This window comes from Echeneis naucrates, chromosome 13 (genome assembly GCF_900963305.1).
Source record: "Echeneis naucrates chromosome 13, fEcheNa1.1, whole genome shotgun sequence".
NCBI classification, from domain to species: Eukaryota; Metazoa; Chordata; class Actinopteri; order Carangiformes; family Echeneidae; genus Echeneis; species Echeneis naucrates.
In genome coordinates, this window is record NC_042523.1 from 21,697,414 (window position 1) to 21,716,477 (window position 19,064).

Below are 19,064 nucleotides of genomic sequence, written 5' to 3' on the forward strand. Positions count from 1 at the left end.
GACTTGCCTTAACTTTTTCTACGTCAGCTATCGATTTCCTGCAATTGCCGCAGTTCCCATGTTAATGAAACTCATGGAAAAACAAAGAGGTGCCACCCAGGTAGACAAGGAGCCCTAATTCAACTGAATCATAAAAAAACGTTAAATACCGGCAGCCAAAGCAAATGCATTGTCATAATTAATAAGAGATACGATTCTTAGCAGGTTTAAAATCTTAACGGCAGATATCATTGCGAGACAACATGGAAACACAGAAAACATGTTCCATTCACTCCCGCTGACATAATCTCTGTGATTCTTCCAGGTGATTATTCCCAGATTTAGACCCCTCTGAGGATCTCCACGGGGCTTAGGGAGCTGGGTGCAGTCTACTGTATGCATCAGGAAGGACAAATGCGCTGACAGGGCACGCCAGAACGCCTAATAATAGAGGCTGAGTCTTGGCTTCCCTCACTTACTGAGAGAGCTTGTGCTTCTAGCGAAGGCTTAAACGCTGACCTTGAGCTTAAAGGCCAAGCCGATGTCCTGTACTATACACATCCCTGTTTGGAGAGCGACTCCGCAGTACAGTACCGAGCTAATCTCTGCAAAGCACAGGTCAGTGCTGTTGTGGTGACTATTTTTAGTGAATGGTACACGCACAAACACCCAACATGCACTCATTCTAGAAAAAAACTGAGAAGAAAAAAAAAAAAAGGTGAAAAAAAAACAAATAGCAAATCTGAATGTCGGAGTAGCAGAGTTCTCGCCACTCCCCTCAGATTCTGTCTTTATGTCTGGTTTTATTCAGGCCAGAGACACAAACACACGGTGTGAGGACCTAAAGGGCCATAAACGTGTCCTGGATTTCCTTCGTTTACATTTTTCCAGCGTTCATCGGTGACTCACGACTCCTGCAGCTCCACAGGGAATCGGTATGTCACTTTCCAAAGTGAAGAGCAGCCCTCAGATGTTCTGACAGTCCGCTACTCTCCACTGTCTACTTTTCTATTTGTCAATGTGAAATGAATTATGCAACTTGCTTTTTTTTTTTGTTTGTTTGTTTGTTTGTTTGTTTTTTTTTCATTTGCTTCTCTTTTTTGACTTGTGGATTCATTTTGTTGTCTGTTGCTCTTTTTGTGCAGTGACATATCAAAAAAGAAAGATGTTTTTTCTATGTAAAGGAACAAAACCTTTTTTTTTTTCAATGTGTAAAATCAAGGGTAGAGTGTTCAAATATAAGACTAGAAGAAAATACGTTACATTTCCTCCCTTGCCAAAGTGATATACAAAATTCTATACATTTTAATTTTTTTTTTACTGCATGTGTAATGGCTAGAATAAGCATGTTTCTATGTTTTCTTGAACAGAATCTTTAAAGAAAGACTTTTTTAGACCAAACTTATGAAGCGAAGCTATTGCGTCTTCATGCAGTGTGTATATTAGTTACCCAGGTCCAAACGGTACAGAGCCAGGCACACAATACCAACTCAGTGATGTTAAAACTACCTATTGCAGTTCATCAATCTCAGTTTCTACTCCCAGAAGATTTAGAAAAACCACTCCGCACACTACGTCCTCGACTTTGACAAATTTGCACATGAATATATACCTTTATAATCCGTCGTAGACGATGTCAGTCAAACGGTCTAATGTTAAAGACAGGGTACGCAGGAATATAGATATCCACATTAACGGCGTCAGACACCAGAACATTCCAGGGTTTATTCCCCAGCACAAAGTCAAATGAACCTACACTTTACTTTTTAGCGTGTAAATATGATCGGTCCTCTGTGAAGCTCTTCATGGACAACCGTTCGAGTCACAGGACGCTGAGAGCGGACTCAGGAAAGACAACAATGCTGATCTTTACACCGATCTTTTCTATTCAAAGTAAGAAGAAAAAAAAAAGCTGTTTTCACGTGAACACTTTTATAGAAATGATACTGCAATATGTCAACATGCTTATCATTTACCATCTAACCTTGTGCGCTGTAACAGCCCGGCCCAGAAAATAGCAGTCAAGCCCGATTCTTTACCCGTTGGTGCTACTGAGGTTGGACTCTTGACTAAAAACATTTATTCAGATACATTCCCTCGTCTCTAACCACGCTCCCACAGGTCAGGTGGCAGAGCAGCTATCCGTAAAACTCAAAAACGTACTCTTGACTGTTAATAAGAAATGGGCGTGTTTGATAAAAGCCTATAGCGGGTAACTATATCGTCATCATCATCAAACAACACTCTGCAATCTTTCTATTGAAGTCCAGGAGTAAACCATTTGATTCCTCAGGAATGCGGCATTTAATTGAGCAGTTTCATTCATTAACGCCGAGCTCGCTCAGCGCTGCCAGAATTTAGTAATCACATTATGGAGCCAATCCTAAGGGCTGGTTAGTGGAAGTTTTGGAAACGCCCTCTCTCTTCAAGGGTCTCTCGTTTACTACAAAGTAAAAAAAAAAAAAAAAAAAGCCATAGTTGAAAAAATTAAGATTTTTTTTTTTTTTTTTTGCATTTAAATTGAAAATTAGATATCTTGTTCCAAATGAAGAGCTTTTCACTGTTTAATCACATGAAAAAAAAATTAAGATATAAAGCTCCTTCTATCCAGATGTTCGGCTTCAATTTTATTCTGGAGTCAAATGCTCCCTCCCTCCCTCCCTCAGCCCCCCCGACAGATACTGGTGCTGCTGTGCCGCGGGCAGGATTATTACAACCATTTCAGGGTTCAGGAGAGAACCTCTCAACCTCCCGCTAATCTGTCATGATATCAGTTGTGATTACAACATGTAATTACACTAAGTGGCAGGTCCAGGCAGAGTGGAGTTTAAAGCACCATCCGGATTTGGCCAAATAGCCCCTTGTGCGTCTCTCTCTCTCTCTGCAGACAGTGGGAACATGGAAATGGGAGATAGCTTCTATCTGTTTATTTACAATTCAGCCATTTCCAGGATTTATAGATTTTGAATTGGAACTAAAAACTGAATGTAGCTCAAGTCCACTTCTTACCTACTTTAGATCAGATCACCTTTATGTCCTGACAGAGGGATGAAACCATGAGGGAGCCGGGGGGGCATTTTCAAGTTTAGCCAATATTTGGCATTCTATAGAGCTGATCAGTATTCAAGGGATCAATAAAGGAAAATAGTTAGTAACCTTGCCCCAAGGTTACCTGCAGTTACCTGTGACATTTGTGCAGAAGTAAACAAAAAAGAAATAAAATGGATTTAAGAAAAAGATGAATGATGAACTACACATCTAAACACACTCACGCTTTGTAACCTCCATCCAAAAGTCTGCCATTTTTACACAGCAGGTTTAATGGTGTACCTGATGGACCTCCACTGAAGGTTCACTGTATATTTCTGACTGGTGTACTGTATGTAAAGACCGAATAAAACCTTGAATGTTACATCAAGCCTGAACTGGCCTTGTGCCTGCTGAATAGTGGCCTGTGTGTGTGTGTGTGTGTGTGTGTGTGTGAATAGAAAACATGAGTGGGTGGCTATTTGAAAGAAGAGGAAATGATGGGAATCCAGAAATTAAAAAAAGCATTCCGCGGTGGCGACACGTCATATTGATGGAGGCTTATATATAGCAGGCTGAAAACAATGTGTGCAGATAGCTGGGTCTGAACCCAATAGGTGACACTGAAACCTTTCAGCAGGATTAAAATCTTTAGACCACGGCTCTGATGAGAGGAGAGGAAGTGTGTGTGTGTGTGTGTGTGTGTGTGTGTGTGTGCGGTCATATTTTCTCCTAAACTCACTCCTCTCATTGAAAACACCGGATGATCTGCATGCTTTCATCATGTCACAAAATTTCTGTGTGTTACGTTCTGTGTATGTTTTGTATGTGTGACTGTATGTGTACGTGTGCGTGTGTGTGTCCAACCCCCCACCCACCCGCCTCAGCAAAGTCACATGGTGGCTGTGCTGGACTGGGATTGAAAGCTTGTTGCCACAGTGATAAGCCAGCCGGTAATATCTCTAAGCATAGCCAGGATTAATCTGCTGACAGATGGCCGGTTGCTCAGCGTCACTTCCTGAAACATACACACACGGGATTCATATTCACCATCCCCATCATCATCATCATCATTGTCCTCTTACCCTTTAACGTAACCGCCACCTTCGCTTCCGCTGGCACGCACACTCAGGCATCTTCCTCACGCCGCCCTCAAAGCCATAATCTGTAGCATCGTCATTTGTGATCATCATCATTACTCCTCATGCTCACCCCACTTCTCTCCCTCATCTTCATCACATCCATTACCATCACTACCGCCTGAAACACCACAGTCGTTACCCAAAAGCACCCTGGTCCTGCTGGGATGGAGACGCCTCTGCAGCCCTGCAGCATGACCTCCTGATAACAGAGGCAGGACTGCTCTTCTTGGTCCAGGGAGGCCGTTTCTGCACCGCGTCTATGCAAAGAGTTCTTAGATTACTTCGGGAATGTCCATAAACGTAAGAGGTCGGTGCGCTGCAGGATTACCCATGTTGGACTTGAACATATGAACAGATTGTCGCATGGGGTTTTTGTTGTTGTGGCCAAATGCACGTGTCATGAGACCGAGTGGTAACCCACCATGATGTGGTTTGTGAGCTGCCGTTTCCAAGTTTCGTGTTTCTAGTTTGGCAGTCGCCTTGATGAGTTAAAAAAAATAAATAAGGTGGAGAAGGTGGAGCTGAGGTGGAGTGAGCAGACCTGTTAGCTGACCTGCTCTGAACTCTGTGTGTTGCATGGTCACTCACATAGTATCCACGCTGTGCGCCATATGCTGCTTTTTATTCTAAATTGGACCGTAACAATAATAAAAAGATGAACATTTTGGTTTTGAGGAAGACTTCGCTCCAGAGACTGAGACCATAAACTCAGCCGATGACAAGAAGAAACATTTTCCCAAAGCCTTCAATACAATCTAACTTCCTTGCCCCCTGATAGTTCTTAGTTAGATTTAGTTTTAAGGCTCCCATGCATTGGCTTTTTTTTTCAGACCCAGAGTTAATGTCCACTTTTAGAAACAGTCTATAGTTTGGATGCAGACTCAGCTGGTTCATTCACAAAGCAGGCAGGTGATTGTGTTTTGTTGTTGTTGTTGTTGTTGTTGTGAGTGTGTCCTTCACTGCAGTGTAGGAAGTATCTAACCAGATCAGATTTTTCCAAATCAGATCATTGTAATGAGAATCGCTGGTTGTGGTGGAATCCGTTGATAAAACGGATCTGATTCTTGTATGAAATTCAGCTTTGGTGACTCATTTTCCCATCGATGACCAGATGCCAGCTGTCTTGATGCTGTTATCCTTTGATGGTTTGTGATTTACATTAATGTTTCTGTAAAATCTTTTTAAGGATTGATGTGTGTGGGTTTCAAACCAGCCAGAGCTGAACCATTGTGACTGCAATATTCAGAAGACAGCTCTTCACACTAAACTCCCATAAATCGTTTATCTCTGTGTCTTAATTAAATGAACATGTTTTTTTTACTTCCCCTCAAAATGCTGCTGTACTGCACGAAGTGACAGAGCTGTGGGCAAAGCAAAGAGGGGAGGAAGACATTAGCATAAACATGAGCCCATATGTGACACTGATAAAAACTGCACGAGCAAGGGGGAGATGACGAGAGTGAAGGAGTAAATAAAAACTTTATTTACTGAGAGTTGGCTTGATGCTGAGCAGAAAGGAAGCAGGGAGGGGAAGCAAGAGGGAGGGAGAAGGAGGAAGTCGGGGGACCATAGTGTTATTGGTTGACACAACGAAGAAGAAGGCTTGAGGAAGAGAGACAAGAATGGCCTCCAGCAGTGTTTAGCATGGTGGGAGAAGATAGAAGAGAGAAGCAAAGACCAAGCATGAAGCCTGGAGGCGAAGGGAGACTCACAGCGCAAGGAAGGAAGGGAAGGAAGGAGAGAAGTGAAGCGGGGAGAGTCGAAAGAAATTAAAAAGTAAGAATGGCAATGAGGATGCCAAAAAAATTTTAAAATAATAAAAAAAAAAAAAGCCACCCAAACCCCACAATGGATAATGAAGTGTGGAGGGTGAGGTTAATAGAGACAGAAACAGAGAGCTTTAAGAGGGCTGCTGCAGCCGCAGAGCTGGATAAGAGAACATGGGAACATGCTGGCTGTTCTGCCTGGCTGCCCCTGCTCTGTCTTCAGGGAGAGCAGCTGAGGAGGAGGAGAGGAATGGGGTGAGGAAGAGGGGGAGGAGGGGGATGATGGGGGTTGCTTTAGGATTGAATACAGAGCAGATACAGGAAGAGAAAGCCATTTGGGAGGGAGAGGGAGAAATCAGAGGGGTCGAAAAGGAGCAGGGAGCGAAAGGCGAAGAAATGCTTCATTGAGGATGATGAACTGGCTGTCAAGTTGTTGAGAGAAAAGTGGCCTTCTGAAGGAGAGGAGGGAGAGACAAATGGACGGGGACGTGGGGGAGAGAGGAGCACTGTGATAACTAAAATGGAAAAAAAAAAGTTTTTCAAAATAAACGAGAGAATAAAGAGCGAAAGGCCACCTGAAATATATTAAAATAAGAGTTAATGCGACAGAACGACAACGTGAGGAGAGGAAAAGAGAGACAGGAGAGGAGCAAGAAAAATAAGGAGACGAGAGAGAATCGTGTCAGAGTGATTGTGAGACGGCCCGGCAGTAGCTCAGGGCAGGGTGAGAGGAAGTGATGTGTACGCTAACAGGAAGGAGCAGATCTCAGAGGCACGCGCCAATCAAGCACCAGTCCTCCCAGGCGCCCTTCTTGACCGCCAGCACAAACACACTTACATTACCAGCATGCACGCCCACGTGCACACATCACGCACACATGCACACATTATGAAACATAGAGGGGGATTCCTGAATCAATTCCACAGTTGCACATGCACACTGTTGAACAGACCTCTCGTACACACACCAGTTATTGGCAGAGCATGACATGAGCCCTCACACACACACACACACACACACACTAACACACAGACAGGTCAGTTGGCAGGCCTTTGGTGGCATGACACTGTGTCTGGCGAGCTCCTCGAGCACCACTGAGACAGTCCCTGTCACTTTATACTCACACGCAATCTGCATAACATGCACTGTAGCAATTACATTAGAGGTGCATCACACACTATGGAGCTCCAAGTGAAGTTAAACCAGATATGTGGGCTACCTCGCATGTCAGCTGATAGCTAACAGTCAAGATCTCCAGTCATCATTGCGTTTCCAAGACAGACGCTGTGATACACCTGTGGAAAATGATGTCTTGAGGCTGCAGTGATACACAATCAGGGCAGGAAGTAGATGGTTTGCATGCCAACTCCACAAGACACAAGAGTTCAAATGAAAAGGCTTTTTGTGAAATAATGTGTCGATACAAAGCAAACATTCCCTTTTAGTGTGTAAGTGTGTCATAAAATCATGTCTTCTACAAGTAGAGGTTTTTTTTTTTCTCATGTTGATGTTGTGTTTTAGCATTTTAATACATCATTAATGTGAATAATCTCTGGTACCAATCATGTAGTGGAGGCATCCCTTATTTCAAGGTTTAAAATAAATGTCCATTTATTGTATTTCACCGTTGTTTCCACACAGAAATAATTATTTTACTGCCATTCAAAAACATGTTTCTGTCCTGCAGCAGCTGAGAAGAAAGGAAGGGAGAAATAGGCAGACACCACACACAGCATCCAAGAGGTTAACAAAGCGCTATCCGCTCTTTCATGTCATGCACACACTATAAAGTTCATATCATGCACAGGATAACAGTTGGTAACATTTTATTGTGAGCAGAGGTTTAGATAGCAAAGAATTTATTGGTGACCAAAAAATAAACCAGAGGAGGTTTCCTGGGGGAGCGTGGGCAAAGATTTAATAATTTAAATTTTAATTCCGCTTCCACAAACAGTCGTAAAGATGACACAGCAATACACAACCTGTTCATCACGGGCCGTGAACCTGAGTATAAACAGAGCAGCGTGCCAGGGCCCACAACACTTTTTAAACAATGTACAAACCCCCAGAAAACCTGAACCTCCTGCTGTCACGTGGGAGCCTCGTGACTGTGATGTTCAGTCAGTTCATTCATGGTTATTGTCTTGCGTTTTCAATACGTGGAGGTACTTAAAAAGTATTTACGTTGCATGTGAGCGTACGCCTTTTCTTTGTTTATCTCATTAAATCCTCTTATGTGACCTTCATGGCGTTATATTGCATTCAAATGGCAAGTTGCACAAATATGGCATATTCAACCTGACATGCCCTTTAAAGCAGCCTGATTCTAAATGGCATTTACAGTACTTACCGTTTAAGATGTAAATATGAGCGGCCATCTTTGATTTGTCAAACACTTTCCTGGTCTTATTTTGGGAATTTGCTTAAAAACCCCTTTTAAACTAATAATAATTGTTAAAGTGATGATCTATGTCCTTAAACTACCCCATACTTTAAGCCGAAGTGAAATTATTGACCATCTCTGAGGTGTCATGTTCACACCGAACCGTTTCTCCTCTTTATACTCAACGGGCTTCATTGATGAAAGGCTCCATTTCATGCTCGCAATCTAAATTGGTCCCAAGGTTATGATTTAATTAAAAGAAACTCTGGATGTGATGGAAATTTAAAGCGCAGAGCTGACTTAAATTACAACTCTGAATGTTGAATTAACAAAAAGCCTTTTCAGAGACTTTTTCTGTGCCTTGATCGCTGTTCTTCCCACACTGTCACCAGAGGAAGCCTTTGTACTTGAAAATAGCTCACAGTGTGCCTTATTTTGCTATGTTTAGGACGGGATCCAGTTTTATCACACTTAATTACCTACCAAAAGCTAAATATAAATTCTACCAGTGTCTGTTTAATATATATATATATATATATATATATATATATATTTTTTTTTTTTTTTTTTTTTTTGTCATCACAGTCACTGAAATAATTGCACACTGAGATCCAGGATTAAGTCACAGAGCATGTTTTATAAACGAGGTCCCAGTGTTTCCTTACATAATGCCTAGGAACAGAGGGACAGCGGACATTAGACAGGAGCTCTTTACAGGACCACTGGACTGTGTCTGCTAAGTGCTTTTAGAGAGACAGCGGCAGGGTGATGTACACCGACAAGCACACATATACAAGCGTACACACGGATATGTATCTGTACACAGGTACACACGCACGCGCCGATTCCTGCCCCCTTTGACCCGACCCCCTCCTCCGCCCTTTCCCCCCTTCTGCAGAGACATCCACCATTCGTCCGCACAGCACACTCTCCTTATATAATCCTCACCACTAGAGATCATTACTGAGGCTTTAAATCTGCAATCTGTCACTTTAACAGGATCTCCAGCCCCTGCCACTTTGTTTAGGGTAAGCTGAGGGATGTGGCACAGGCAAAAAAAAAAAAAAAAAAAAATCTTGTGAGCGTCCCAAGAAAGTTGCTCCCACAACTTTACTGGCATCGTGCTTCATTTAAATACAACCTCCCAAATGACAAATCAGGGTGACAGGGCTTTCCATTTTTGATTTAATTTATCAGGTTACAGAGTGATGGAGGAGGTAAGTAAATGTCGCAAGGGAACAAGAATAAAGAATTAAAGCACCTTCAGCTAAAATAAATGTGGATAGTTGATCCAGTGCTTCCCAAACAGAGTCAGGCTCTTCAGAGTAGTCACGTCATAAATCCTGATGGTTGAGAGATTATTGATGGTCTGGGATCTGGAGCTGGATTTCCTTCTTTCTTTGTCCTTTTGGAACATATAAATTGCTTTTTTACTTCTCTTTATTACTTGTCTTTACAATATCCACTGGAGCTGCTGTGTTTAGACACTCACACAGCAGATCGTGCTTTGGTTTGTAACAGAAAAGTCTTTGTTTACATGTACCTAAGACCTTCATGCTTTTATCCTTCTCAAATTCTATTTTAATGTTCTATTTTTTATGTATTTGCATGCATTTTCAAAGCACCTTGAATTGCCTTGTGTCTGAATGGAGCTATATAAATAAACTTGGCTCGCTTCGTCTTTTCTTTCTCTAATTTTAACCAAAATGCTTTTGTTGCATGAACCTACGCTGCTTTTAATAAATGTATGTCCTCATTCACTCAAAAACCACAACAGGAACAACAGGGAAATGTTCCCGCTGAGCATAATCTAACCAGAAATTACACTGCCACTACAACATAATTGTGAAAACTGCTTAGTAGAATATGATTGAATATAATTTCTTCTTCTTTTTCTGTCCTCCTGAGCAAAATGTTGTCATTTAAATAAGCAGAGTCATTAACTACAACAGTCTCTTTCCTTCTTATTAGCTTCACAGTTAGTTCTCTCATTTGACTTTGGATTCAGCATCAATAATTCTTCCCCTGCAGGCTGATGGAAGTAAGACAGCAATAGATGGACAGATGGTTGGAGAAGTCAGCTGCCTCTGAATGTCTGGGAGAACTGTTAATGAGATCTGCGTGGAGTTGAACCTGAACCGAGAGACGAAGGTAAAAGGAACCCACACACACGCAGACACACACATTATACGTGGGTGCATATTCATTTCCAAATGTCTATAATGCCCGAGGACAAAGCCAGAGTCACATGAATGAAACAACAACGTTGAGACGGTCTGTTCCATTAAATATTCGTTTTATAAATATGTGATGAAATAATCCAATGTGTAGGAGGTAATGTGTTTGTTTTCCAGTCTGCTTCTACTGGTCACTGGTGTACACCTTTACTCAGTGTCTGCTCATCCAGCAGATGGTGTGTGTGTGTGTGTGTGTGTGTGTGAGGTTAAAGAGGTGGAGATGCATGTGTTTATATGCATGGATGCACTCGCAAGCTTGTGCTGTCATTCGTCTTTCTCTGTGCTACTACGATGATTCTTACTCCATTCTGCAGTCTAGTTTGGTTTAGCATTCATAACATTGTTTTATCATTAATATTTCAAACATTTACATTTCAACTTTAAGTTTTCCCTCCTCGTGCATTATTAACAGAACAGCCTGTAGCATTCAGTGTTCATCTGAAAATCACTGTGCTTGTTTTGTTTTGTTTTTTTCAAAAGGTACAGAAGCAGGTGGGGGGAGGGAAAGTAAATCTGCAGGGTGACGTGGAAACAAGGAAAGTAAAAAGGAATATGAGCGAAACAAACGCTTCTGTGAAATTTAAAATGTTGAGTGAGGAGGCTGAGGCAGGAATGCAGCGAGCCCTTGTGAGGGTATTGTTTCGTTTGGCCCCCCGGCAACAACACACACACAAACAAAAAATCCCTTATATACCATCCAACTCTAATTGGTAGCATTCATTCTCAGACTGGGGGGAAACCGCTTCCCGTTAATTTACTGTACAAACATACATAATCATCTTGGCCGAGTTATATACACATATAGAAATAAAATGTGCATAAGATAACACGGATGCTTAAACAACAGTTTCACTAACATTTCAAAGTTGTGCCCACGTCTGAGTCTCCCCCGTCCTACCTCTAGCAGATGGTTTGCCCAAGGAAATATAAATACTTCCCGATGCCAGCAGAGACCGGTGAGGTAAGACTGATATTAGCAGTGCCCCGTCTACCATCAGCCAATAAACAGCTACTATGTGTGTTTGTGGTATTTGCCCCACTGCTGATTCATGATTCATGGTCTGAATCCAAAGAATCCTCCTGTGTTGTATGAGCGCAGACATTAATACGCACACAGCGTGATGTTAACCAGGTGAGCTGGAGCCACCTCCGTCACAGCTTCACGGCCTGTTGTGTAATGTAGTTTTGGATCCTCTCTACAAACGTCTGGGTGGCAGTCTTTTCACATTTTCTATCTATTTCTGCGCCTCCAGCACCAACTCATAAGCACTGAGGACGGTGGCCTTCGCAATATCCTAATCTGAACTATCTTCTACAGACAGAGAGGTGCAGATCTCTTGAGCTTTACCCGCCATCTTACATTTAAGTAGAAGAGACCACACACTTTTTGGCTACTTCAATGTAGCCGCTGTACGCTCAAATGCATTAAAGTAAGAATCTACCTCTGACTCTCTGAACGTTGGGACAAGTTCAATGTGCTCACATCGAAGCCATCAGGAGGTGATGGAAAGTCTCTGGGCCTGATAGGTGCAGCAGCTCCCGACTCTACCTCCAGAGCCCTTAATCTTAAATGCATGGCTTCCACCTCCGACTCCCGGTTTCTCACCTCTACCTCCCTTGTGCGTAGAGTGAAGCTGAGCTCCTCTGCAGTCATGTTCTGCACAGGGAGGTCTTGGATTGGGATTGGAACACCAGCATCAGCCTCCTTAGTTCCAACTCCAGGAGCTGGCTCATCAAACACACCCCTTTCACACAGCCCCTTAAAGACAAGCTCTCTTAGCTCCTGCTTTTTTTTTTTTTAAGATTCAAAGGCACACATACACACATCAAAAAAGTTTGCAATCAAAACAAGATCAGCTTTTCTACATTTGTCCGATTTTTCCACTGTCGGACCAATTGTAAAATCCTCCAATTTAAACTTCATACTGCCACCCCCCACAAAGAAAAGGCTGCCAACCAGACAAGTAGAGACAAAATGACAAATACTCATCAAAGCTACCTGAAAGAAAGAACGGACGAGCCTCCAAATCATGTTATGGCCCCAGCCTAGGGGGAACCAGGGCCACAAACAATAGAAAGCCCCCGCCCTTCCCACTCCCAAGAAGGCCAGCCAACATCAAGGTCAAAGGACAAAGTAGCAGTTTTTTTTATTTAGTTTCAGAGGTGAGCAATGCCAAAACAACAAACAAAGCTAAATCAAAAATACCTATCTTTCCTCCAAAAGATAAAAGATGATAGATAACCTAACTCTAACTCAAAAACAAGAGAAAACATGGCACATGGCTGCTCCCTCATACTACTGCCACAAAACAAAATGCAATCTGTACGCTTTGAAAACATGCTAGGCTGCTACAGGGGTTTCACATGTCGCTGCTAAGGCACCACTTTCACCCAGCTGGCAAGTTGGGGAGGGAAGCACAAAAGGGGCCCAAGGTTGGCGTCAGGTGGCGAATAAGAGTCATCAGCCCGCCAATCAGCCTGCAGCAAGCGGCCACATGGATATTTGGCGGCACACACACGCCTGCAGTTCATCTCACACACACAGGAGAGGGGAGGAGAGGTAAAGCTGTCAGTGCAGAAATCAAAACAAACAGAACACAAATGGTCAGTCATAACAAGTAAAATTCAACCATTAATACATAACCGCTCTGTGTTCTTACAAATAATTTCAGCCACTCAAAGGTGTCAGAAAACACGCCAGCTTTCAGAGAAAGCCATTTCCTCTGCAACGGAAATTTACATTAGGCTAAAATGTGTTTATTAAAGGTGAAATCCATTTCCAGGGTACTGTCACTTTTTCCTTTTCTTTTCTTTTCCCTCTCCATAGATGCACACTAACTGTCGGCCTTACACACTCATGGGGACACACAAAAGACTGTTTTAGCTCTGCGAATTTGAATGTTTACTCTGAAAAAATGCCAAATCACGAACAGCTTCGCAGAGCACAAAAGTGATTCATGTTTTGGGCTCCTTTTATGTGTTCGCTCCAGATCGACTCCACCGTGTTGAAAAGCCCAGTTTGTTTGCCGCACTTTACTTTTTAGTCACCAATCCAGTGATGCCTGTCATCCTGAGAGGAGAGGAGTTATTAATGGAAAGTAACAGGGAGGGAAAGTAGTATGGAAAATTAAATAAAGACAACAGCATGGCTTTGTTAAACAACATTGCTTTTCTATTGGAAAGTCTGACATTCAAGAGAAGGAGGGAAGAAAATAGAGGAAGAGATGATAGGTGAGTTTAAAAAAAAAAGAGGAAGTTCATTTTGTTCTGTAGAAGAATCGATTTTTGTTTAGAATCTATCAAAATAAAATAACTGTGTGTTTGGTCTCTGCAAAAACTATTATTAAAAGAGCTGCTATATGAAAGTACACTGATGAGTACACTATATAAATATTATCATCTAAAAAAAGAAATTTTCATTTCACAGTTTACGTAAAAATAACAATTTAACACCAGAACGTAGAAGCAGAGAGCTGTAAAGAAAAAGTATTAAAATGTACAGTGTGAAACATCATATTTATCTCCCTGTATATTTATACTGACAAGCTGTTTTGTTTTTTAGCACTTTCCATAAATTTTCCCCCCCAAAAAAATCTTTTTTAAGTACGAGTCATCTCAGAAAAACTGCTCAAAAATCACTCGATTACGTTCATTATGTCTTATATTAGATATGATAATTTATTTCTTTTTTTCTTTTCAGACAAACCTAAAACTAGATGTCTGATAAAACAGAAAAAACTGTTCAAAAATGTAGTAATATTCAGTTATATGAACTGTTGAACTAATGCAACAGAAAAAACTCGAGTGGTCGAGTTCAGCTAATGTTTCTGCAGGTTTTTGAAGCAGTGGAGCAACTGGGCGGAAGGATGCAGGTGACAAAAGGATCACGAGGTAGGGGAGAGGAGGACAAGGACGAGAGAGACGAGCAGAAAGGCTGACGGCTGCAAAACCTCTCTTTCTCCATCCTGCTTTCCGACTGCAGGCTCCCGCTCGCGTGACATGGAAATCATAGCTGAGCACATATTGTTAATTAGCTTTCAACCGCTGTGCTCCAACATGATAAAGTAGGCTCTGATGGCACGCATGGAAGGAGCAGGCACAGGACCGGACGGCAAGAGAAAGAGAGTAGTTTACACTGGGGAAAAGAGAGAAAATAGGAAGATCATGAGTTATTTTATCGTTGAAAGAGCAAGCAGTTTTTTAGTGAGTGTTAAAAATCCTGGATTTGTAACAAGCCTGACTTCTTCACGCAGGTAGAGCGATGAAGAGGAGAGAGAAGCAGATGAGTAAGGCCGAGCCAAGTAGATGGATGGGTGCACGGCTGGGTGAAGGGTGAAAGAGGAAATTGAAGAGGCATTATGGGTATGTCAGACGGAACAAATGAGCAGGAGGAAGGGGAGGGAAGGACGTTGATAAAACTGCGAGGAAAGGGTGTGAAGGGCAAAGACAGATGGACAGATAACAGTGTTGGGAAATGCGTGCTGCAGATGAGGATTGACTTTGTTTACACTGCAATCTGTTTGCATATCAAACAACCAACGCAATAAGTAATCCTGCCAAGCAGAGTTGTTGCTCATGTCGGCGCATCAGATATGCTGTGCAATCTAAAAATGTTCATTTGATTTATTGCGTTTCGTTTGCGGCTCAGCCAGCAGTCACATGAAGAATCGTTGAATTATCTAGCTCTGACAGTCAGTCACAGCGGCCTCTGTTCCTACTCTAAACTCATGCATCATTATGTGGATTTTCTTAAAAGTCCTAAAGGCGTCGTACCCCTTTCCCCTGTTTTATTTGATGTGCTGATAACCATAAGTAGATACACGCATCCGCCACAACATTATGATCACCTGCCTAATATTGCGTGGGTCCCCTTTTGCCATCAAAACAACCCTGACCCACGTCAGGACCTGGACTCCTTCAGATATCTGCAGGTGAGCTGCGTTATCCAGCACCAAGGTGTTAGCAACATCCTTTAAGTCGTGTAAATAAGGAGATGGGGCCTTCACGGGCGGCACTTGTTTGTCCATCACACCCCTGGATGTTGGTGGGTCCAGGTGGGCGGGGCCTCGGTCATGGCTGAGAAAGGTCACTTTGCTGTGGCATCTCGAAGTTACAGGAGTTCTGAATGGTGGACTGAGCATTTTAATACTTCAAAGTATTAGTATGGAACATAGACCTGATTATAAAGAGATATATAGCAGGTCCAATTCCCCGAAATATAATACAGGACCTTTAAGGCACTGGCTGATTCTCTATGACTGGGAATCAAACTCAGACTGTAAGATATGGTATAATATATTAAACTAACAGAGTTACGGCCTCAGCCTTCGTTTAACTTTTTGACTGATCGAAACAATTGCAGCACTTTTTGTGGGAGATGTTCAGCTCTCAGAAAACATGATGTCTGTAGTAGGTTGGAAACAGTGAAAATTGTGGAGTTAATGTGCCGTGATAATGACACTAAGGATGACAACAATCTAAAAATTTATGGAAAGTAACAAGCTTGCTTTTGTTGCTGCACAGATAGTGACATCTGTTTGTCAGGGAGCTTCCATTGCATAACAAAGCTTCGGCTAATAAACCTTCTTACTTCAATAAATTGATTTATGCGAGTTAATGAAGAACAAAATCTGACAATAGTCCGGCTCACCATCAATGTTCGCTAATTGGAACGTTTACTGCGAGTCAAACTTACACATCATTAGTTTTATGAGCTGCGTCTGCTCGGCGGCGACACTGTGAAGAAGCTCTGTCAGTGTGGAGCAGCAGAAGTGCGCTGACAAATCCACTTCAGTGTTATTTATAAAGCAAAAAACAAAAAATGAGTCTCAGTGGGCTTTTTGTTGAACTCACTTCCAGAAAAGATCCAGCTGCTTTCTTGCGGGAATTTTCTTGGGAGCTGATGTCACCATCACGTTGTGAGTGATGGAAGGTCGAGCACAGAGCCGTGACAGACAGCTCCAGATGGTGACTGTCAGACAAACAAATCTGAATGAATACTAATTAAGCTTTGCTTGCAAAAAGTCCAGAGTTGGTCATGGGTGTTGAAGAAAACGTGCTGTACATCATCAAGTTTCACACCAATTGATGTCTGATATGTTTGATTGTATACGTATGTTTTTACATGCAAACAGCTTCGTTCCGGTTTTCTCTCAGAATGTATCTGAGCTCAACATGATGGGATAACCTTCCACCAATGCCTAAGTCTAGTAGAGTATTTTAAACGAGGGTTTGGATCAACTTCGTCAGACCCCCCACTGTGTGTCTGTCTGAGAGGGTTGTCATCTCATTAACCAGCTTATCACCTGAAAGAGCAAAGGGCACAGATTTAAGGCGGGGGTGGGGGGGTGAAGGCTGATCAGGAGGACACGGGAATGTGGGTTGATTATCTAATAGCTCACTCTTAACCCCTCACAGGCTTTAGGCATTCATCAATCACAGTTTTACTGTTTTACATGTGCAACATTGTTGTGACACTATCACCAATTTGGAGGTAAGTCATTGTAATGCCTTAAAACAAAAACACAACTTGATTTATATACTTCAAATATAAAACTCTAAAGTGCAACATGGCAGGATAAAATATTTGAGAAACGTTGTAAGTCCTGCAGTGGTGCACAGTAAACCCACTGTAAGCTGCCACGAGCATCCATCAGCTTTATTATTCAGAGTGAGATTGGCTGCATAGAGAAGTTATTTAATCATGGTTTGAACAGACGCAGATATTGCTTGGTTGATGTGCAGACCAGAGTCCATTATTACTTTCATGACGCTACAGCGTCGTAAGAGGACAGGGCCGTGATTGATGACACCAAGAACGAACAGCCAGGCTTTGACCATACGATCATTTATTCATGATTCATTTTCATGTCCCCTCTTTCTCTCTTTTTCTGACATGCATGTGTATGTGTGTGTGTGTGTGTGTGTGTGTGTGTGTGTGTGTGAGCTGCACGTGTGCTTAATACACTCCACAAGCTGAGCTTCACATTTTGCTGACAAAGACAGAGAGAAGGAGAGATTAGGGTGGAACACGAACTGAAATGATAACACATGCGCTGAATTTACACATTTAAAAAAAAACTGACTTGCACATAAGGCGGCTTGCAGGAGATAGACGAGGGCAGAGAAGACACCTTCAGGTGTGAAGAAGGAGAAGAACAAAGGGAGATAATAAAGCTAATGAAGAGGTGGAGCGGGAATGAACGCGGGGGACAAAAGAACTGCAATAGGAAGCCCTGACAAGATATGAAATGACTGAAATGTATAATACATTAAGACTAATTTAGCTGGATCTATTTATAGCCATAATGTAAAACACATTCATTTCTGACAACAGTGAATGGATGTATTGTATAAAGCACGAGGTTAACGTTCCTCTCCCGACACTGATTAAACAAACGCCTAAAAGCTTGTCTGTAATAAAACTGCACTCAGAATATATATTATAAATAGGTTTTTTTCCATCTAAAAATCCCTCATTTAGATTCTGAATAATCAAATTCAGCCCATTTTTCTCCACCCACATCTCTCTTGCTCACCTGTGCCTCTGACTCAAATCAAACGCACAACCCTCTAAATGTTTTCTGTTTTGCTGCTGGATTCATTCCGGCCCAGATTCAGAGGACGAAGAGAAACAGTGACCTACCTGTCAATATGCTGTTATCAAACGGGCAGCAGCGCGTTGCTCTGTTGCTCCTGTTCGACACCCTTTGGTAAACTGGGATTACCTGATGGAAAGACTCTTAAAATCCTGATTTTCATCGGAGGGGGACTTTGATCGATTGGTTTATTCGTGGCCAAAATTACTCTCTCCAGCAGACAGCTTCAACAGTCGAGCATGAACTCAGGCCTGTTTACTCCCAATGAAATGAAATGACTCATCAAAACAAGCCACAACACGCACAGCGCAAACATATATAATCCATCCTTGTCAGTCAAAAGTCAAACAGAAAGATGGCAAGCCAAGCAGACGTTTTGAGGTTAGCAGATTGAATGTATCATAGCTCATGTGGCTGCCGTGCAGAAAAAAGCCCTTTATTTCCACTGAATTATTTATGTCCTGCTATGTAACTAACACTTTGGAAACTCTCTTCAACCTAACGGGAGTACTCATACAGTATGTACAGTCGCTGTGTCCCAGAGAAACACAAGCAACAGAGAGAAAGTCTTTTTTACGTGGAGACCAACTTGCAGGATTTCTGTACATATTTGTGTATGAATAATATATATTAACACAATTTATATCAATCCAATGAATTAAACACACAAAACACAACTTTCAGGATGTTTCCTGAGATTAAATGAGTGTGTGTGTGTGTTTGTGTGGATCAGCATGTTCAAGAGATTTGAAGCAGCAGGCTGCAGTTTTTATTTCTGGAATGAAATCTCGGAGGAAAATCCAGTCTCGCTTTGTGTTTTTGTAACAGTCCACATGTATTAAAGCTGCTCACGCAGAGTTATGCACACGGGAGACTACAGATATCTAAAACTGTTTGTGTTTGCATTCACGTCTGGGTGTGCATGAGCCAG

General features: G+C 42.1%; 1 long non-coding RNA gene across 1 annotated transcript; it reads right to left on the reverse strand.

Moving 5' to 3' along the window:
* Nucleotides 1-12,815: 12,815 nt before the first annotated feature.
* Nucleotides 12,816-18,311, reverse strand: LOC115053536 (uncharacterized). The gene is made up of 3 exons (XR_003841455.1): nucleotides 18,181-18,311; nucleotides 16,389-16,506; nucleotides 12,816-13,101 (listed from the first exon to the last, which is right to left on the reverse strand). It is a non-coding gene; the product is annotated as an uncharacterized LOC115053536 (long non-coding RNA).
* Between the last annotated feature and the right edge of the window lie 753 nt (nucleotides 18,312-19,064).